The sequence below is a fragment of the Corvus kubaryi genome, unplaced genomic scaffold (assembly GCF_017639235.1).
Source record: "Corvus kubaryi isolate FWS band 111438036 unplaced genomic scaffold, C.kubaryi_AGA036_p1.0 37394, whole genome shotgun sequence".
In the NCBI taxonomy this organism is placed as follows: domain Eukaryota; kingdom Metazoa; phylum Chordata; class Aves; order Passeriformes; family Corvidae; genus Corvus; species Corvus kubaryi.
Genome location: NW_024581133.1, coordinates 15,474,080 through 15,496,355, shown reverse-complemented (window position 1 = coordinate 15,496,355; position 22,276 = coordinate 15,474,080). Strand labels below are relative to the sequence as shown.

The window sequence follows — 22,276 nt, the reverse complement described above, 5'->3', positions numbered from 1 at the left end:
CAGGCCAAGGGCCCTCAGCCACTCCTCACACGGCCTCTTCAGACCTTTCACCATCTTCACAGCCTCCTTTGGACAGGCTCGAATAGCTTAATGTCTTTCTTATACTGTGGCACCCAAAACTGCTCACAGGACTCGAGGTGAGGCCACCCAAGTCAGAACACACAGCTACCATTGGGGAGTATTTTGGATCGGGAAGGAAGGGAGTAGTATATAAGCCCTTTGCCCGCGCCTGAAGTTACCTTATAAACTTCATAGGAATTACTACCAATGAAAATTTCTAATTTCATGATTTTGTGCAAGAAATAAAAAGCCTGGGTGAAAGCACATGCTTTAGTTGCCTGGTAATTTTACTGTAAAATGATGATGTGTTATGGTAATTTTAACATTAGTCTTTGATCAGCAAGCTGGACTACCTTCCTTTGAACCTAAATTTTTCTATGACTTCTAGAACATTATCTGTGAGCTGACATGAGTAAAAGGGACTAAGGATGATTGAAGCAGTTATTTATATTTATGTCCAGTTAGGTTTTTAATTGTGTGATTTTTTTGAATGTTTTTTAGAGGCAGGAGAATGGAGAATCAATATGAATCAACTCTAGGGAGTGTTTGAGTAGGAAGGGTTAAGGACTATCATTGTAACAGAGATGGCTCACCCAAGCCAAATAACTTTCTCTTATTTAGGGGAATAGCTATTCCAAGTCTGTTAAATGTATATTAATGGTATTTTCATTGCTACTTCTATAAACATCAAAATATAGACAAAATGGATCAAAGTAATTTTTTTCTTTGGATGTTCTGGTGTTCTTAACCTCAGTAATCTTAAGAGATTTCAGTTACAATTTTAAGTAGTTTGCACTTAACTGTCAGCACCAAAGCAATGAAATATAGAAGGTTCCTGTCCAGTGTGTGGAACAGAGTGCTTGCATGCCTTTTGTAGAAGACGATGTTCATGCTTTCTTTATTCCTCTGAGGTGCAACAGAGCAAGAGACAGCCCTTATGACGCTTACTGGATAGGTTTAATTAGACCATTTGAGGCACTTTGGATCAAAGTAAAAAAAACAACCTGTAACTGTAGGTCAAATTTCTCAGTCCCAAAGGCCACTGGAACACTTTCTGCAGACATCTGTGAGAATTAGAGAATATTATAATTTTAAAGGCTATTTTTTTTTCCTTACAAAAAAGGCTTAATGTTTTTGCTGAGTGCAGGAAAAGAAAGAATGCTGGTTCAGAAATAAAAGTCTTGTTGAAGGTAGTGGCGTGTCTAATGGGCTGATTTCAGTCTTCCTGCAGGGTTCCCACTTGGTATGTAAGATACATTGTGGTTAAAAACTAGCTATAAGCCCCACTGGTTTATGTTTCTTTGTTAAAAGCAAGGTGAGAGTGCCTCTGATCCATCTACTAGAATAATGTGTGAAGTGTGTTTAGTTGTTCGTCCTGTGCCATGTGCTTTCTGCTCTCCAGGCTGTGAGCACTGTGCCGTTAAATCTCAGAGGAGTAACAGTAGCAGTCTCAGAAACAGAAAAGCCAAAATCAGGAAAGGCAAACTCAACAGCAAGCTGATTTCATTCTATTCTGTTGTACGTTAACTGTAGCAGAATAATGATCTGTGGAAAATAATTGTGTCCCTGTGGACAGCTACAGCCTACACCTCTGGAGCTGTGTACACTACAGTGATACACTTGCACCACATGCAGGGGCAAACCAACATATGTGTAATGTGACATGTTTAATGTTTGTTGATAGTAATTCCTCTCTATTTAAAATGGGTGAAAATGAGTCTCATCATATTTTATTGTGGACTACAGAAAATAATGGAGTGAGCAACAAAAATTACTTTTGGCTTATTTCCAGGATAGTCTGGAGGTGATACAAACAATCACACTGTGTGAAATAGAGCATGGTGGACTGTGTCCACCACAGATGTTGACAGAGCAAACTGGTTGTCTTGTTTTATTTTGGCTTATAGAATTTAGTATGGGGGGGAAAAAAAAAAAAAAGACTTTTGCTACCCAAGATCATTTTGAGCATATTCAGCTGTAGAATCCAGGCTCATGGAGAACAGCTGTGCATTGCTGTGTATGTGTGTCAGAAAGTAACATCCCTGCATGGCAATGGAGGGGAAAAAAACCCAAACAAAAACACAAAACAAACTCTGCTGTCATTCTGCTATCTTTGTTCTACCTGTGTGTATACATATTTTGGTTTAATTATAAAATCTTCAGGCTTGTCAGTGCAAGTTCTGGCTGCAGTTATGTGAAAAAATTCTAGTTGATGGCAAAAATGTATTTGCCCAAATAAAGCTTTATTTTAAATGAAGTCAGTCTTAACAGATGTTGACAGATTTAAATCACCAAAAATAATGCCTGTCCAGTTACCTTCCATGGAAGTGTCATCTATTAGAGAAGTGTAAATCAGGAGGTCTCTGAGAAAACCCTCTTGAATTCTGCAAGAAGCATTTTCATGAAAATCTGTAGAGGGGCAAAGTATGCTTTTCTGTAATAACTAAAGATCCCTGAATTTTATATGTACAAGGATCCTATTCATTTGAGAACTTAACCTTGTATTGTATGAGGCTTTTGCTGTTGACTTCCCCACAGTCAGTATCAGCCCTATCCATGTGCCTCTTGTACTTAGTCACACATACAATTGCCACTCATGTCTCTAAGGTCCTACCTTGCGTCTGAGGGCAATCCATCTTGAATGACATCTTTTATAAAGTTAATTTTTCATTATATCTCTTTTTATTTGTTTTTTCTCGTGTGTTACTTGGTTTTCTTATGTCCCATCAGCGGAGAGATGAGTTTTGGTTTTGGCACAGGACTGTTCCTAGTGGCTGCTGTGGGAAGATCAGATGTAGTCTTTCAGCTTAAGCTGAACTGCAGCAGGAGAGAAACTTGGATACGTAACAGTCCTTCTGCCTTTTCCTTTCCTTCTGATTCTCGAACACCCTGAATACATCCTGAGTTTCTCACAGAAATTAGAACAGTGAAATGTGAAGACTTTTTTCTCTTGTCCAGATTTTCATTCTGCTTGAGCATCCTGATTGGAGCTGGAGCCTGGGCTGTGGCACGTTTGGGAGTATCTCACATATCAAATGTGCACGTGCAAGTAAAGCCTCTGGCTCTGAGAGCAGTGTCTCTAGGAAGCATCCAGCCTCCTGAACGTGTGCTTGGCAAAGTTCTGCACATTGCAAACCCTGAAACTGCTGCATGTGTGCTTCTCCTCCTGTCATTAAACCCTGGACTGACGTAAGGTGTCCACCCATCTGCCCAGGGATTCCTCCTGTCATTAAATCCTGGACTGACGTGTGGCATCCACCCATCTGCCCAGGGAGTGCTTGTTCACTCAGTAGTGTCACGAAATTACTGTGATGAGTCATAGCTAAGTGTCCTGAGGTAAACTCCAGCCGTACAGTGTGCTCTGTGCTCCCTTCAAATTGAAAAACCCACAACTCAAAATCAGCACAAACTGTTGAAAACTCATTTCATCAGGGGCTTCAGAGGATAAAATCTTATCTCAGATTCACAGACCCTCTCTTAGTTAAGAATGTCTGCATTATGTGTAGGAGCAAACTAGATGAGTTCTATGGTGTTATCATTAAACATCCTATCAGCAAACCTCTGATGGGACCTAACTCAGCTCTTTTCCTGGAGAGAAGGGGAAAAAAAAGCAGCTATTTAATTAGGTCTTTTGTACTCTCAGCCAAAGCTGGAATTTTTTTCCTGAGATTTTTTTTGTAGGTAACACTTCCAGTAAATTTTGTTGGTAGAAGCTTCCCACTTTTCGTAGTCTATGTATGTGGGCTGAGTTCTGCTGGATTTGGTAGCATTGGACAGTGTGGGAAACTGGCCTGACATAGGGGATGGGGCCAATGTTGTAGAATCTTTAGCTCAAATGTATTCTGGGGTTGCTTTTAGTCAGCATATGACCTGTTCTTGCTTGAGGAGAAGGGAATAAGAACTGAGAAATGTAAGAGCAGCAGTAAAGACTGAGGATTTTCCCTCTTACTGACCAGTTTCTGAACTTCACCGGAGAAGTGGATAGGTGAGTCATTTTCAGCCTAGAGTAAACCCCACAGTAATGATTGGCCTTAGAAAGCATCCTGCCCTTCTGTGTTTTGAGATGCACATCAGGGTTTTTTAAGAAACAGGTTTGTCTCCTTTGATATAAAGAACTTCCTGCTTGCTGTGTCTGTCCATAAAACCTTCCTTTCCTCTCCAGGGATGAGTAATAGCCCTGTGCTGAGCGAAAGGGTAAACACAGACTTGTAATCAAGGAGCTGTTAGCAACTAAGTACTGGTCTATTAACTGCCTGTTAGTACTGTCATTTGTTTGTAATTTTTTTTTTTGTAAATTTTTTTTTTTTTTTTATGTCTGGGAGGAGCAGGGGAGTGATGATTTTTATTTTCTGTTCTATACTGGGGAAAGAACTGAGCAGGAACATAAATGCTGATTTGGGGACTGGTTACCATTGAAGAGTGGTTTTACAACATCTTTTACCTGAGTAATACTCTCTTCTGTGGTTTTGAGTCGCTACCTTTGATTGCCTTTTGTGGGGTAAAGCACGAAACATTCCTTTACAAGCTGGTCTTGAAATGTGTAGTACTCTGCCCTGGTTCTGGATTTCGAGCTAATAGTTGCAAAACTAGCTCTATGTACACCTAATTTTGCACTTCTTAGGTTACCAACACTTGTTTAACTGTGATGGGAAGAAGAGCAAACCTGCTATTGCAGTAGATGAATTTCTGAGCGGGATGGTTGGTAATTAACTCGTTTATTTCTCTGTAGGTATGGAAAATTTTCCACTGTATTTATAATACTGGTTTTTTCTATCCTCTTGTTTTTATCGTTCCTGTAAAAATCACTACTGTTCATGTGATATGAGACTGAGATATTTCATTGCTATTGAGTGCACATACATTAGGAATTATCAGTCTCTAATGTTGTCACAAACCTGCAGTGGGACAGGTTTCTATGCTGTTCCTCAGCTGTTCCTTAGAAGGCTCTTTCAGAAATCCCATCCTCTTCCATGCTCCACTGACCTACATGCATCATACAGAGCATACTCGGGTTCTTCTGCTCTGCCATGGTGCTGCAGTGCTTCCCAACAGTCACATTCTCCTCCTCCATGTGCACGTGGATGTGGATATGTGGCAGATGCTCCAGGAAGGAATAGGCACTTCCATGTCTTCTGGCTTTCTGTCCTTCACACTTCTTAATCTCATGACCTTGTTTTAAGTCTTTGCTGCAGAATATGGTGATGAGACATCCCTGCAGGTAATGTTCTTTGATTTTCAGTTGTATTCATCAGGAAGGGTGAGCCTGGGTAGCCTTGACACAGGTGCGTAGTGTGCCATTGTGCCATTACTCAAATGAGAGGTGTTCTGTGGTTTTTAATTTGATACTTCCTCAGTCAGTCCTTTTTTCCTACTGCAGAGTTTAAAAAGCACTCTGTATTTTGCTGCTAGTGGAAATGTAATCACTTAAATATAAGTGTTTGCAGCAGCAGACTGGCCTTCTTTAATACTCAATGGAGAGTGGTAGGGCTAGGTTTGGGAATCCTCTAAAGGCTCTGTGACTATATAATGAGTGCAGGCTTCTAATTTGGGCTCCTGTATTAGATGGCACTAATGGTCTCTGAAGAGATTAAGTTGTGCATGCGGTTAGCCATGTATCCATCCATGGCAGAAACCTGAATGATGTCCACATAGCTTTATTCCCAGACCTGTCCATACTCTGAAGCAGAGGATTCCTAGGGAATAGTATTGCTCCCTGTAGCCCCTTGTTTCCAATGGCAGGCTTTCAGTCCTCTTCTGTGCCATGCCTTCATTTAATAGCAGTGTGTTCTCTCATGTTCTTCAGTGAATCAGTGTTGAAAACTTCTATTCCATCCATCTAGCATAATAAATCAGATAATCTTTTCACAACATTGTCCACATAATGGGCCAGCTTTCCTCTCAGTGTGTTTGGTAACCCCATTAATGTTAGTAGGAGCTACATGTGAATACAGGGACTAATGGTCTCCAGCATCCCTATGACAACTGCTAATTCAGTGTGACCAATGTATAATTTCTGCTTCAAGCCTGAAGAAGTCTTTGGACCATTAAGTTAGTCTTACAGCCATGTTTAGAATGGCTTTTTTGCAAATTCAAATAATGATGATTATATTTAGTTGGTTAAGAATTTTAAAAAAACCTAAGGCAGTAATAAACTGTTCAGATTCATGTTCCATTTAATACAATTGAATATGTAAACTGAGTACATCAACCTTAACTAAAGCAACTTAATGTTGATCAAAATTTCTAGCTTTTGTGACTAGATGCTGATGGAGACCTCTGAAGATTTCTTAGTAGTGAAAACCTGTCTGTTCAAAGTTGTATCACAGAGAAGGCAACATGTTTTATTAGGCACTTAACTTTGGTGTGCTGGTGGAATGGGAGTAGCAAACTTTTTCCTGGCAGGAATAGCCATAAGTAGTGTTTTAACAGTTCATAGTGTTTTTCTTTCATGGGGCAGTAAAATGATTTCTCTTACGAGCCAAGAGATGAAAATATTCCTTAGTAATGTTCTTCCTATGTACATTTTGGTGAGAATTGGGTACCTAATGTCATTAGGCAATATTAAGAATTCCAGGGTTGTTTGCATGTCCAGGCTTTGTTTTCATCTCTTGGTCTCAGATGTGTTGAGAATTTGAGTTCCAGGGGCAGTTAATGTGTTGAAAGGGAAGTATTGTAATTTCAGTCACTAGGGTTCATTTTAATAATATGTTCCCTTGGATTTCCCCCCTGAGGATAATAACAGAAGCCCACCACCGTTGTCTTATTAACTATACAACTTGTAGTGTCTCTTCACCTAGAAGTCTTTTCTTTCTTTACATCTTTCTGAGGCTTTTCAGCTTCTGTTCATAGAAAGCATTCTCAGGCTGAACACAATAATCCAGAAGAAAATTTACCTTTCAGTAGTAAAATATTTGACATTGCCACTACCTTTAAAAGACAGTATTTTCTTTGCTCTTTCCAAGGCTCCTGCAAACTGAGCAGAATGTATCTCCCACTTTTAGTTCTTAGGACTTTGTTAAAGCTTTTACTTATTAAAAGCTGTAGTTTCTTTCTTTTCAAAACAATTCTCACAAGTCTGCTGATTTGTTCTATGATTTTTGGAACAGTATTGCTGTGCCTTTGCACAGATGTGAAAAATATACTAGGAGCTTGCAATTCAGCAGGAGTCAGGAATGCACAGGGATGTTCTTTCACTACTGTTGGTTTATCTGGTAAATGAACCGGTCCTGTGTTTCCCAGTAATATGGTAATGCAAGGGTAATGCTCTATTAAAGAAAGCTGAGATGATCCTCATGACTGGATTATTGTCCATATGCAGAACTGACTGTTCCAAGTGCTCTGTCATAGCACATAGGCAGCTATCTTCTTCCACAAGTCCTAAATTTGAACTGAAAGTTGTACTGAAAGACAACTCTGTTCATGGAGATGCAGTGGATTAGGAAGTTTACTCTTCACTCCTGAAATATCAGCCAAAAACGTGGTCATTCTCACAAAGCAAAATGTTCCCTGATTGTTTGTAAGTAAGGAATGCTTAATGTGTTCCTTATGCATGTAGTGCTGACCTTTTAGCCACTCAACTTGATTTAAATATAAGAAATAAAAAAAATTAAATTGGAATGTCATGTCACCTTTGTCTGTGACAAACACCTTCAAGATCCACTTTTTTCTTCAGTCAAATGCAAAGGCACTGCAGATTTGCTGCAAGTTTCAGTGCAGAAGTGTCATGCCATGGTGATTCTGTTCTGTACCAGGTTTCACTGCAGAATTAACTCTAAAACATCTGTAGAACAAATCTTCTTGCATGCTGCATTAAAAATATGTTACTAATTGTTTGGGTGGCATTTGTCAGTCTGCTTGTGAGTGTCAGGAACCATATTGTATTATTTTTAAAGTCTCTGAAGGCTGATAACAATCTGTCTGTAGCTGTAAAATAGTAATCTGATGTAATGACGGGAGAAATAAACTTCCCAGCTGACCTGACAGAAAAATGTGGTCCTGTTGAGTAGATATTTACAGAGTCAACAAGTCATAAAAGCAATTGGCTGGCAAGAAATGCTGCTGATTTCAGTGACACTTCATAATAATAAGAGCTTTAAAAATCAAATTAATTAGGAAACAACCTCATCTCAGTACCAGTCTCACAGGTCAGGAGGAAGAAGAGGTAGCCAGTCTGATTTCTTGCACTGCCCCTATTCTGTCCTGGTCTGGAGTGTATGCGCTTTAAACAGTGTAGGACTGAGTAGCAAAAATTCTGATGATTTGATTTCTATAAACATAAGGAGGGGAAGCAGCAACTCATAGTAACCCTAATTTTAAGTACTGCTAGCTACAACTGCTCAAAATCAGTTAAAAATAGTTATAGCCCTCCTTTCTAGTTCAAGTTAAATATTTGGAGGTATTCATAACTTATATCCTTCTTGCCTTTTCTACTGGCCTCCTTGTGTCCGTGGTTTTATTTATCTATTTTAAGCTTTAATTTACATCTACGGTTAAAGAAGATTGTTCCTAAGCCTTCAAGGAAATAGTTTTCTGTGGATATTGTATGTTAAAGTAGAATAATACTTCTTATTAAGAGGTATTTTATTAGAAACTCTTCCAGCTGCTACAGTATTACAGCTGGTGATGGGGTCAGTGGCTCTGACCCAGGAAGAGGTGACCGGTCCGGAGAGATGGTCCCAAAAGGAATCGCCTTCCCGAGGCCCGGTGTCTTCCCTCAGCTGCTGGCCAGGAGGGCCTGTGCAGCGACTGTCAGCTCTTTAGTGATTATCAGCTCGTGGTTCCAGCTCAGCTCTGCAGGGCAGCCTCCAGGCCAGACCAGGGAGAGAGACGAGAGGCTCGTATAGCTGTTCCACACGGGGCAGGGCGAAGGGGAGCTAGGGCCGACCTCTCTCTGCCCTCGCAGGGGCAGGGGCTAGCTTTATAGGGATACAGAGGGTGGGTGTCAGAGGGTAAAGGTCAATGGGTTACAAAGGATCTGCATAGGGTCTCCCAGAGGAGTAGCTGCCTTCCCAGGGGCGGTCCTGCTGGGAGATTGCTCAACCACCTTATCTCAGCAGACAGTCCCTCCAGGGCAGTGGCTGGGCATACCCCACACTACAGAGCTACCGTCAAAGTATCACTAAGTGCTATTTCTCATGTAGCAATCCTAAAAGATGACTAGAGGAGATTTTCTTCTTGGGGATAGTTGACTGTGCCTTCAATTTATTAGACAAAGATAGAATTTCTGAAAAACTTTCTGTTGGACTCTAAGCATAAATATCTCTTTATCGTAGTATGCAAGATACAGCTGTTGTCTGTCCATTTGTATCTATTCTCTAATGATCTTGCAGATGGGTATTAGCAGAAATAAGAGCACTGTATGTTGTGCTTACCATTTATATTCAGTTATCATTTATATATAGTATCAGTTGTAATGGAAAGGGATCCAATTTGCATTTCTGTTGTATATAGTTGAAATTGTGGTATGTAACTTGTCTTTAACAGCTTTGCCCCGGTTTCCATGTTTTCTGAAGTGAGAGATTAAAGTGGATGCTTCATTATATTAAAAACAAAAGATACAGAATAGAAATAAAGTTGTTTTATAAAGGTGAAATAGCTAACAGACCAATGAAGCCTGATTAGATACCTTATTCCGCAATTTTTTTGTCTTATAAATATGTATTTACATCTTTTTTGTTAGATTCAGCATATCTGTGGTCCTCTAAAGAACTTCCTGCATTCAGTGAGGTGTGGATAGAGAAATGTGGATAGGCTAAAGGAAAAAGTATGATGGATGAAGAAAACATCAAAGTATGTCAAGGAGATATACAGCAAATGCTGTGGACAAAACCTCATTTCCCAAGCTGAGGAATCAGCAGATTTTCATTTAAGCTCATTTCATCCACTAAATGTTCTGAATTCTGTGTTTTTACAATTTTCCACAAAATAGCTCTTTCCCATGAAAATTTTGGAAGTATGCTCTTTGGACTGGATTTATGTCATCAGACATGAGGGTGGTGAGGCCCTGGCACAAGCTACCCAGGGGATCCGTGGCTGCCTCATCCCTGGAAGTGTCCAAGGCCAGGTTGGATGGGCCTTAGAGCAACCTGGGATAATGGAAGGTGTCCCTGCCCATTGGCAGGGGATTGGAACTAGTTGACCTTTAAAGTCCCTCCCAACCCAAACTGTTTTGTGATTCTGTTATACCAGATAATTTTCCCCATGAGAAAGAACCTCTCTACTTCTAAAGTCATATTATGCTGACAGTCACCCAACCCCCCAGGTCTAATAAACAGTGTCAAACAGCAATCATGACAATACTTCTTTCATTTCATCCCTCTGTGTCTGTGTATGGTCACAGCAAAGATACAATAGATTTTGCAGGGAGTGTCAGTCATATGCATATTTCCCTTCTCTTGCAGCCTGGAAATTTAAGATCTCTGAATGACTCAGTGATCTCTGGGTTCCTGATCTTTGTGGACTACAGCACCCCTGCTTTCTAATTTAAAGAGGGGGAAGATGTTCAGATGAGATATTGCAGTATTTGTTGACTAGAGAATTTTGTTTCTTGAATCTGTTCACACTGCTGTTTTCGGAGATACTACCACTTCCATGGAGGCAGAACATAATGGCCCCAAAGTATGCAAATACTTCACCTAAATCCAGCATCTCTGCATTTTCACACTTCATCTGGGACTTTGTTAGAAACATGTTTGTTTTCCTATAATGGTGGTATGAAAGAAAGTTTTGCCAGTAGGAAGAAAAGATGAAGAATGAGGAACTTTCAGGCCTAAAGGATAGCCTCTTCCTGCATATACCTGGCCACCCTTGCCTTTGGTAAGCCTTCAGACTTTTGCTGGCGTCTCTGGCTTTGCCTGACAGACAGACAACTGGCCACTTCCTTTGAAGTGACCGTCTGAATCAGTCCCCAGCTCTGTGTCACCACTTGGCTAACTAGAGCCTTCAGATCACCCTGCGTTTGAATCTCTGGCATGATAATAGCTTCTCTAACTGATTTTAGAGTATCTTCAGCCCTGAGAGCTCTAGAGCAGCCACCTGAGGGTCACATATTCACTACTTAATTTCCTTTGCAAGGCGAATGGACTAGAGCTTTCAGCAAAACTCTCCTAAACTGTTCTTTCTTTTACAGACAGAACTCTCACTGGCTGGGAATCACCTGTAGGACAATCTGTACAGACAATCACATCAAGGAAAAGAAAAAGGTATGATTTTCTGTAATTATGGTTCTTTTTTGAGTGTGTTATCCATATATTTCACAATTTATTTTTCTTTGCCACATTTAAAGAATGCTGGACTTTGCACTGGTGAAGAAACCAAGGAACTGTTCTGCTCATGGATTTTTTGGTCTTGGAGGGAAGTAATCTTCAATCATGAGCATAAAGAATTTCTCTAAGGAGAATAGAGAATGTAAGTGGCAAAAAATGGGAGTTCATTTTCTGTAGGCCCAAAACAGTTTTGGACAAAACTGTTCTGGTTTTTTGCCTGTCATGGTTTGCCAAAAACTTATAGCTCGTGCATTTACAGCTAAAGATTATACATGCAACTGTTGGGGAATTTTCCAATTTTTTTTTTCTGTCCTCCACATTAGCTCCAAAAGGAAATATTTTTCAAAGGTAAGGTGAGATTTTTTGGGGTGTTCCAACTATATTCTAAATGGATGTTGGGGTTCTGTCAGAGAACTAGATCTGGTTTTCTTTTGTAACCACCAACCCTCACTTGCTTAGGATATGAAAATGCGTATCTGCAAAACTGTGTTGATGTGTTATCAAATGTACTTCTCTGGGTGTGTTGGTGCAAAATGTATTCTGTTGTTTACAGCTGGTGTTTCCTTAAGGATTTAGGGTTGCTGTATCTGTCACTGATTGCACGTCACCTGTAGTAGGCTGATTTCAGGTGAGAACCCTTAGTGTTTCTAGATAAGGAGGCCTTTCTTGAACAGGGACGGGTACACCTGTGATTTTTTTTTCCCTTCTATGCCATGTATTTTGCCTTGTTTTCAGTCTTGCACGTTTCTGGTTTTGTCATAGTAAGTGGAAAAAGGGGATACTAAGTTCTAGAGGCATATTGCTTAATCCATTTCGTTTGCAGCTCTAATGCTATTGGAAGAGTAGCAGTGAAAGACTGCTTTGCTGTGGGGAAGGTAAATTTAACCGGGTGAGATAGAACACACCTGCGTGCATACTGGAATAGCTGGAACCAGGTTAGTTGAGAAGTTACTGTAAGCTGAAGTAGACTTCCGTGTCGAAATAGAAGGCACATCGAAAGCAGTAACTTACTGTAACATACCCCACTTTGCAGCGGGCAAAACGGGGCATGGTGATTTCCAGAACAAGGATGGAAACGGAAAGGAGGCAACGCTTCCCATCTGCCCCTGCCGCGGGACATCGCGAGGCGGAGGAGCGCTCGTGGTGCAGGGGCGGCTGGGGGCCGTTCCCGGCCGTGCTTTGCCGCCGGTATCGTCCGGGAGCGCCGAGGCCACGCTCGCCCAGGGCCGCCGAGGGAAGGAGGGAGGGAGGAAGGCGGCGGCCCCGCGGGCGGCCCCGGGCCGAGCTGTGCCGGGGGCTCGGCGCGGCTGCCGCGGGGGCGGAGCGGGGCGGAGCGCGGCTCCCCGGGCCGCTGCGGGCAGCCGGGGGAGGGAGGGCCCTGCGGCCGGTGACTTCATGGGAAGGAGGAGGCGGCGGCGGCGGGAGGTGGGTCTCGCTTTCCGTCTCCCGGTGCCGTCTGCAGGGCGGGCGAGAGGCGGCCGCTGCGCCGGGCGGCGCGGGCGGGGGGACAGTGGTGACGGAAAGCGGCAGCTGGGGGGGGACGGCAGCGCTGGGTTGACTCCTTCTCCCCCTTCCCCCTCCCGGCCGGAGGAAGATGGAGCTCGGTTAGTGAGGGCTTGCGGGAGGAGCAGCGGGAGCAGGTAAGAGCTGCTTCTCCTCCTCCTCCTGCTCCCGGGCTGCGAGCGGCGGGCCGGCGCAGGTGTCACCGGCGCAGGTGGCACAGGTGGGCCCGGCCGCTGCCGTGTCCTTGCCTGCGGGCTGCCCGCGCCGCCCCGGCCGCAGAAGTTCCCGCTGTGCGGAGCTGCGGGCGGAGAGCCTGAGGGCAGCGCCTTCGGCCGCAGCCCGTAAGGGCAAAGCCGGGCGTTCAGAAACGCCTCCCGCCCCGTGCCTCGGGCTGTCGTGGCGGGGATGCGGGTAGGGCTGCCGGCTCTGCCCCCACCCCGTCTCCCCCGGCTCATTGATGAGCTCCGGGAAGGGCTTCTGCATTGCAGACTCGCTTCGCTCCTGCATTCGCGGCTTCAGCCTGTACAAGGAGCCTGTTCCCTGGATGGGTGGTTCGGTGCTGCTTGGGCAAGAGGCCGATTTGGGCAGGTGATATGTCCTTCTGTGTTTCTTGGACCATGTCAGGACATTTGGGGGGATTGACCTAATTCGGTAACTATTAGATGTACATATGATATATGTTCTCCTTCTGAAAGAGCTACAAAAGGGTATCTGCCTGGATTTGTGTGAATAACACTCATTAGGAGTTCACAGGGTGTAATATAGTGCAGTGAGATATAATGTGCATATAAAACATAATGCAGTGAGGCACACGACCTTACATAATCTAAATTTAAAAAGCTCACTACCCCTACGCTTACCCTGGAGGTTGTAGGAATATGTCTGTTCTAAGTGCTTTCTGGAGACTCATTCGATACCTATCTGACATAAAGATGCAGCCTGCCCTGTGAGCCAGTGCTGAAAATAAAAGAATAAATTGTTGACTACTTTTGCTGTAGTTCTGTCACAGTAAGTTCCTCGTTGCTGGTCAGTGTCTCACACATACAGTGATATTCATGGCTACATGGGCATACACAGCTGCCACAGCCAGAGGCAATGGTCTCTTCTGTTGTCCCTTGGATGTACCTTTAAATTGACCAGCTAAAACACTGTCATATTTTAATAAACTCTTGAGGCTTCTCTCCCTAGGCCTGAATAGTGCTGCATTTTCTAGCATACAGATATGAATTTAATGTAAACAGAAAGAAACCTTTCACACTTTTCATTTGACCTTCACCATCTCAGACAAATGCTCAAAACTGATGATCAGGGAAAGTATTTTGGAAAGGCCTGGTTTAAAATATGTTGATGGATGCAACGTATGCAACTCAAACCATATCTGGGATGACACACAGTCAGTGTTCTGAGCTCTATAGCAAAGGAAACTAATGTCTGATAAATTTGGCCCACATTTTATTTTAACTCAGTCCTTACAGATGACATTGACTTTAATAAAGGTTGCTATGGCACAGATTTAAAGCAAATGATATTAGGCTTCTGGAATTGAAACTGCTGTTGATAGGAGCAGTGTTGTTTTGTTATTTACAATCTGTTATTAAAATATGAGTGTGTTAGCTGTTGAGGCTGGATCTGGTTCTGTTTTCTGCTGTTGGTGTGAATTGACTAAATGGTCTCCTTTCTATGGATGGAAGCCAGATTTTTCCCTGGTATGACTGTGCCGCTCACACAGGAACAAGCTAGACTTTCCCGTTTGAATCTGGAATATAGATGAATATCAGTGCCTACCAGCCTCTGGAACACTTTCTGTTACAAAGCTGTATGCTTTGGATAGACCTGTAACATTGGTGTGGAGTACAGAACATCTGTGGGCTGTGCGGGCCCACACAGCAGCAATCATGGTATGACATGGGGTAGCAATGACACCTTTGTGAATCTGGTTCGTTTGAGGTACTATGTTTTCACGTCTGTAGTTTTTACAAGAAACTCAAGTCATCTTCAGGACAGCTTAATTCAGGTATAATATAACTGTTAAGGGTATGAGGCTGGGTAAGGATCAGGTCTAATAGAGTCATATTTTTGTGTATGTATAGTGCAAAAGTAACTGATTGTTTGCTTAATCATAATGTATCTGTTTTTGGAAAAGGTTGGTTTGGGGATTTTTTGCCAATGGATTGTAGAAGATTTTAGTCTTGGTTTAATCAATACAAATTCATGTGGTGGTGATGGTGGCTGGAGGTTACAGACTCCAAGGAAGCGTGTAATGAGCAGGCAGAAAGGTACTTAGTCCTTCCCTAGTAAGCTTAACTCTGCATCTTTCACTGCCCTGGCACATCTCTCTTATTGTCATATTGGCAGACTCAGCAAAAAAGGCCATTGAGTGAATGGAGCTCCAGGTAAGGAATTTTATAGAGCTGCACACATGCAGGCTATGAACAGTGACTCTGATGTTACCAGTGCAACCATTGTGCTAATTGTTGCCATAGTTGCCCTTCATATTACTTATTTAAAAATCAGGGAATCTATGTTTTAATCAGTACTGTACATAGAACATTTAATTTAAATTAAAACTGTATGTTTTAAATATAATCCCTGTGGTGTTTTCAGATCATTTAGAATGTTTTATGAGTTCATTGGTATCATATCTGTGCTATTTTGGGGGGAAAGGGTTTTTTTTTTATTAAATTTGTTATATACTGCATAGACACAAGAATTTAAAAAATGTGTGTATCATTGTGCTGTCATATATTGTTATTTTGTCTATTATTGCTTTTAGACACAGTAGCCCTCTGTAGTCTTCATGGGAGGAGGAGAACAATGGCAAGGCATAGTTATGTATTTATTGTAGTAGAGAAAGTTGGACTTGAGAGGAGGAAAGGACTAAGGGAACTAGCAGAATGTTTGTTTCCAGGTAGTCTACACCTCGTATCTTGCAGTTTTTAATGAAGTCTCCTGTTTAATATTTCCTGCATTCCAAAAACATAATGAAATCTGAAGCTCCTTTTGACTCGAATTTCATAAGATATCTTGGGATTCATATTAAGCAAAAATTAAACATAAACTTTAATTAAGCAAATGATAAGCTTAAAATACCAAGTGCAACTGTTATTGAATTGAGGACTGAAAATAGAAAAGGCTTTGTTGTTGTTGTTGTTGTTGAAGATTTTGTATTCTACTGGTTCATTTATCATTGATATGACTACACAGGCATTCATAGATATTTAGACTAAAGCATGGAGCTAAATGAAATGTGGACCTTCTTAACAAATGAATCAGCTTGCCCTAATGAAAAACAACTGGGAGATTAACCAGGCTGCTTAGATGGTCTGAAAATTCAGCTGTATAGTCTTATACAAAAGTAGTTTGCCAGTTGAGGTGCAGTACAAATATTGCATAGATGTTGTATTGCATTTTCCTGTATTTCTTTATCATTATTTTCCTAAGGCAAAGCATGGTACAAAACTGAGAAGTTGTGTAAGATGGCAGAACTGTTCTCAAATCCTTGGTGGTAATTGATTAGTTTTTGTTTAAGGGCAGATTAATTAGTATATACATGTAAATGTAACAGTACAACACTTTCACTGTCATATATTTTCTAGACTCTTTTTTTAGTTGTCCTTCCCCAGCTACTGACCCAAGGGAGGAAAAACTGTAAATCTGACAAGCATGGAGGTACTGGCTATACGAAAGACTTGACTTGCAGCTCTATTTTTGTATTTGTTCTCCTAACATCACTGTTTCTGTGATTATTTCTGAGTTTAAATCGTTTAAAAAGACAATTGTGATGTATTTTAAGTGTCATTCTCAGTTTATTTAAGTTTCTTGCTCTTCTATTTGAGGTCAGCGTTGTCTCTTTTAGGATGCTGTTATACCAGTGATTTTTAGCCACAGTGCTTTGCTGTAGTGTTTTACTGTGGATTATTGACATTATCTGTATTTATTTAATATCTCTTGGATAGACCCTTTGAAAGGCTTTAGGCTTGAAATAGAGAATTTGTTCAGCTTGCTTATTAGCTTTTATTAAAAGGGTTTATAAATTCATTTATTTAGAGTATCTCAGCGTTTTGACGTACACTTTCAGTAAAAAAAAAATCAGAAATCTCAGGACAAAAGAATGAATTTGCTCTAAGTTAGCTTGAAAATGTATTTTCTTATGTATTTTATAGAAGACATGAAGGATTGCTATTGCTGGAAGTATTTTTCAGTACTTGCAGGGCATTTTTCAGACTGAGCATCTTTGCAAATGCTTCATGATATATTTAGTAAAATTAGAATGCTTCCCATTATATGTTGAAAATTCCTTTGGTCCGAACACTGAGTTTTTCTGCTCTCTGATCATGATTTCAGTCTTGCATGCAATGCTTCAATTTAGCCTGTACACAGAACAAAGTATGGGGGTTTTGTACAAAGGGTAAAGTAGCTATTTTCATCTGTCAGTGTTTTGCAGATACTCAGTTCTCTACAGTAATTTTTTTTTCACTTGCACATTCTCTTAGGATCTGCTGAGTAATCATTTGCATTGAGTAGTTAATCAAAGAAGGGGCAAAACCCATGTAGAAACTGAGCAAGCTGTGGAAGAATTTTGATTCTCATTTTGGTCACAATGGCTATATTTCCACTATTGTTTTCAGAATTAGAGTAAGGAACACTGAGAACTTGTTCTTTAATTAGATGCTTGAAATATCACGTTTCTAATCCTGATGTCTGCTGACATTAGTTGTCTCTGTCCTATGGAAATGTACAAAGTGGTTACTGCTGCATGTGACCAGAAGATGTAATACTGTGATGTTATCAGAAATGTGTTCGAATGCCTTTGATTAAAATGGCTAGCTGCCATGGTGATAGTGCCATAGAAACTGGTGAAATAATCAGTGCCTATTAGGAAATCTGAATGAAAAATTCTTCTCTAGTTTTCTATCTTTTATGTTTCAGCACCTAAGCAGGAATGAAACTCTGCTGATGTTATATTTCTGATTGAAAAATACTGAACAAATTCCTTTGTATTATACAGCAGATCAGGCTCAGGTTATTGTATTGGTACTGCTGAAACATTAAATGCATGAGTGACTGACAATTCAGTCATCCCACAGATGACTTCTAGTTCCAAGAACAAGGGCATTGGGGTAGAGACCTTTCTTACAGAGCTGATATTTGTTGTTAAGTCACTTTACTCTTTTCCATTGTGATTACTTTCTAAGTAGTGCAATAAGTATAATTTCCTCCAAAAGCGCTCTTCAGGCAAAGAAGGGCTGCGACTGTGTCCCACAGCCAGTGTCTGCAGAGACACAGCATAGTAGTGAAAGAACTTTAATTTGGGAGCCTGACTTTGAAAGGGTTTTGTCTGTCTCGAACTACACAAATCTTGAGTACAAGAATACCAAATAACATCATGTAACAGTAATAGCTTTACTGGCTTAGTTTTTCTCATCTCTTTTGAGATCTATTGCAACAAGACGCAAAGTGCAAGAAACAGTCCCTGGCTTACATTGCTCTGTCTCTGGCTGGAATGAGTAATTTCACTATTCCTGATTAGTGACTCTCTAGGGTACTTACACCCCAGTGGAAATTGCTAAGCAAGGACATGGGGGGATGAACCCAGAAGTATCTGTCTAGCTATATACTGATTAAATTTCTGTGCAAACACTTGTATTGCCTGCAAAGTTTCTGAGGTGGTGCAGAGGGCTTTTATCCTGTATTAAATAGTTTTCCCTCTTAGCACTGAGATCAGTGTAAAGGACAATTGCTTGATGGTGGTGAACTTGAGTTTATTACTTAGGTTCATCCTGTACTAAGCAGCAGACAGTAGAAGTAAACACAGACTATCAAGCTGTACACTTAGATACAGATATGATAACACTCTTTCTCTAATCAGAATAACATACCTGAGAACAGAATCCAGACCAAAGCATTGCAGATGGATATGTCAGGAACAGTCTCATATGTGCCATCCCTTAACGTGCCTATCTCTTACCTGAGAATATTTAATATCCCAGTAGCTTCTATTTTAAGTCTTAGAGCTGTTCTATAGTCAATTCTGAAGAAGAGGAGGACATACAGGTGTACTAAATAACATTATGGTAATGGGACAGGATTTGTTTAGTGTAAATAAAGCATTGATTCAACAAACTATAATTAAGTGTGAAGCAATGAAATCACCTCCATGTCCCTCTAAATAACTCTTTATGTCTCTGTCTCTGGAAGAGTACAAGTGGTTTAAAGGAAAGACAGAGTATAAAGGGAAGGCAGATTTATGTAATTTCATCAGAAAGAATGACAGAATATACAACCTGTAGATAAAGTTCATACGTGAAAAAGATTCAGATAGTACAGTGTGCTCATCTGTTCTGCCAACTACAGCTGAGTTAAGAGCTGGTGACAAACTTCCCTTCAGAACAAATTAACAGAAGTAACATATAATGGAGAAAGCCACAAGGATAAGGTTAAGTAAAACTAGGTTGATACACTGTTTGCAATTTGCTAAATTGAGACTCTTTGCTGGTAAGAAATTGCCATTGAAAAGTAGTGTCCTATTTCATTACCCCTTTTTCATTACTCCTGCCTACTGGTGTGTCCAGGCATTTACAAGAAAGGGATTAAATTCAGGAATTGTGAAGTTCACCTGAAAATTCAGAATTTAAATGAAATTTGCAACAGCTGAGATGCTTTAGATCAGTGTTAGTGTTTCATGTTTGGTTTTTCAATAATCATAAAAGCAAGACTAAAAACTATGGGAAGGCATGTCAATGTCAAGACATTTAGGGTGGAAGTTCCAGGTTTCAGTGACAGTTTTCCACAAAGATTTGAGGCCCTATGAGCTACTCTCGCAGCTTATCATGTATAGTTTTGATATCTGAGGAGGCAGGGGGAAAAAAATCAGATATTCTAATATTGGACTTCATGCGGTGTCTCTTCTGTGTTGAAAGAAGACCTGTGTGAAGGAATGAATTTTTGAGTCATGTAGTTGGGAACGTCTTAGTGGCTGACAAGCACTGTAGAAGCCAAATGTTTCTTAACAATAGACAGTTTATACTTTCAGGCTTCTTTATATGAATGCATATGAACCTCAGATATATAGAACTCACATCTATGCTTATAATTGAAGTTTTCATAGATATTTGTGTTGTGGTTCTGTTCATGGCTCAATACTTCAAGACAGAGTTTCAAATAAAATAGGAAAAGTTGCTTGCACTCATGAATAATCCTCCTTTTCTGAGAGGCACCTGGAAGTGCTTTGCTGGTTTGCTCTCTCTCTCGTGTTTCTCTCAGTGTGTATAGTCACACTTGTGGCTATGGTCTGCTCTGGCGTTCCAACCTGAGGATGCTTAGAAGGTAAGGACTGTGTAACAGTTTTGGGCAGGAAATACAAATATAGATATTCATTAATGTGTAGTCAGGCTGTAAATGCTCAAAGCAGAATTTAATCAGGATTATTAAAAGGACACGTTTTCTTGGCAAGAATAAGAGGAAACAAAAGGCTGTGAAAAAACATTACATGAAGGTTCTCTTGAAGAAACCCCATGTAGAGATCTGTGATGTCTCCTGGGCAACACAGTTTACAGTTTTATATTTCTGCATTGTTCAAAATTTCTTCTGACATTGACAGATAAAAGCCCGTGTGGAAGAAAGAGCAGTATCGTAAATCCAGAGCTGTGTTGTTTGTAGCAATAATCACTATGTTGTCTCTCTCTGGGCTACATCATCTTTGTAACAGGAGATACCTGTTTCCTATCACTTAATCCATCCCAAATACTGTTCTCAGTTTCTTTACCTTTCAAAGGAAAAATCCCTGTGATTGGCAGAGGAAGATGTGTCAAACAGTGGCTAGTAGCTGGAAACTGAATCTCAGTCCTTGTGACTGGGAGAGTTAATAAGAATTTTGCAGTAGGGTCCAAGTCTATTTGAACTGGTTTTGTGATTATTAACACATGCTAAAAACTATTAATTACTTATAACACATGAGGGAATCTTTAAAGCAGGCCTGTGGCACTTACTGGCACACGCCCCTCACTGCTGTCATGTATTGCTCTTGTGCAGGCTTGGTAGCGCTCTGACTGCAAAAGGATGATATTCTTGTGTCTGCAGATAAGCAATATGTACTCACCCTGGCAAACACGATGCCCGTGCTTCCAGTTGAGGTATTGCTGGCTGCTCCCCCTCAGTGCTAATGCAGATCAGGTGCTTGATTATGAGCACCCAACGCTGCTAAGTGTAGACCTGAATTAGCACGGAAATATAAATCATTACCTTTTGCTACCACCAGAGATGAATACTCACTCAGCCTGAGCAGCTCAGTTGTAAGTGTCTGGAGTTGATGACATGTTTGCATCTAGCTGATAATCTCTTGACTTTCTTTGATACGGAATTTGAGAAACAGAGCTGTTATCATTTTGCTTCCTCCAGTTTTGTCTCCTAAAATATGCTTTACATGAGAAATAGTCCCTTCAAGAGCTATTCAGTTTTTAGGTTTCATTCCACATGGCTCTCATATTCAAGATAAAATATTTTCCTATCCAGTATAGAGGGATATGTACTCATGAGAGAAGATATCTCTGAAGCCTTTTGATTGTCATTAAATGTATCTTTACAGAAAGAAAAATGTGAAACATCCTTCTTTGGATTTCAAAATGAAGTTTACTTCCATAAAAAGTTGCTTTATTTTTGTGAGGTAAAGATTGGGAGAGCATACAATTTTACTGTACATTTAGGGTAGAAATAGTCCTATGGCTGGTTTTACCCCAACTATTTTCTTATAGAGGTTATAGTAACATGTGTAAGTATGTTTGCTGTGAACCATTTTTCTTCTATGGATCTGAGACTTATCAATGAAGGAAAAAATGATTCTGTAACAAATTCCTTGAGAGTCAAGCTGCCATGGTCCTTAGGAGCTGGAGAAAAAGAGGCCTGGGGCTTTGAAAATACAAAATCCATCCACCTCCTCCAGGCCACTGAAATGGGCCTTCTCTCCTAGTAGAATTAGGCCTGAAAATAGCCTTTGAGTTGTGGAGTTCTGAGAATCTCTGGCAGAAGATTACTTCAGAGGGAATCGTTGTGGCAGTAAAATACATTTTGAGCTGAAATACTAAAAGAGTGGATGGCCAACAAGTGGGTTTAGTTCACTGCTATTACCATTACTCTGTTCTTACCTATAAAACTGTCTTTTACTGTCAGAGAGCTGCAGATTAAGGCCCAGATATTTTAAAACACGTCTCATGACTAATATCTATGAAAAAAAGTCTATTTTGAGCTGTTTGAAATGATGCCATGTCAGAATATTCACTTTTAAAGTGGGGTGAAATGTAACTGTATAAAATAGTTTGCCACATAGGTGTGATTTCTGGTGATATTTTATCTTCAAGGCATATTTTTCTTAGATATGGCTATGGAAAATACATCATGTTTAGGGAGAGGAAGAAAAAAAAAGAATAGTTTTTCATGAAACCTGTAACTTCACC

General features: G+C 40.6%; 1 protein-coding gene across 5 annotated transcripts in view; it reads left to right on the top strand.

Moving 5' to 3' along the window:
* Positions 1-22,276, top strand: part of OTUD7A (OTU deubiquitinase 7A) — a 128,868-nt gene that overhangs the window by 8,242 nt on the left and 98,350 nt on the right. For 3 of the 5 annotated variants that reach the window (XM_042039168.1, XM_042039169.1, XM_042039165.1), the window contains exon 1: positions 12,773-12,964. The gene's annotated coding sequence lies outside the window, so the exon portion shown is untranslated. Of the gene's footprint in view, positions 1-11,188; positions 11,262-12,727; positions 12,750-12,772; positions 12,965-22,276 lie in introns of those variants that run through there. The other 2 variants (XM_042039166.1, XM_042039167.1) reach the window with 2 other exon arrangements.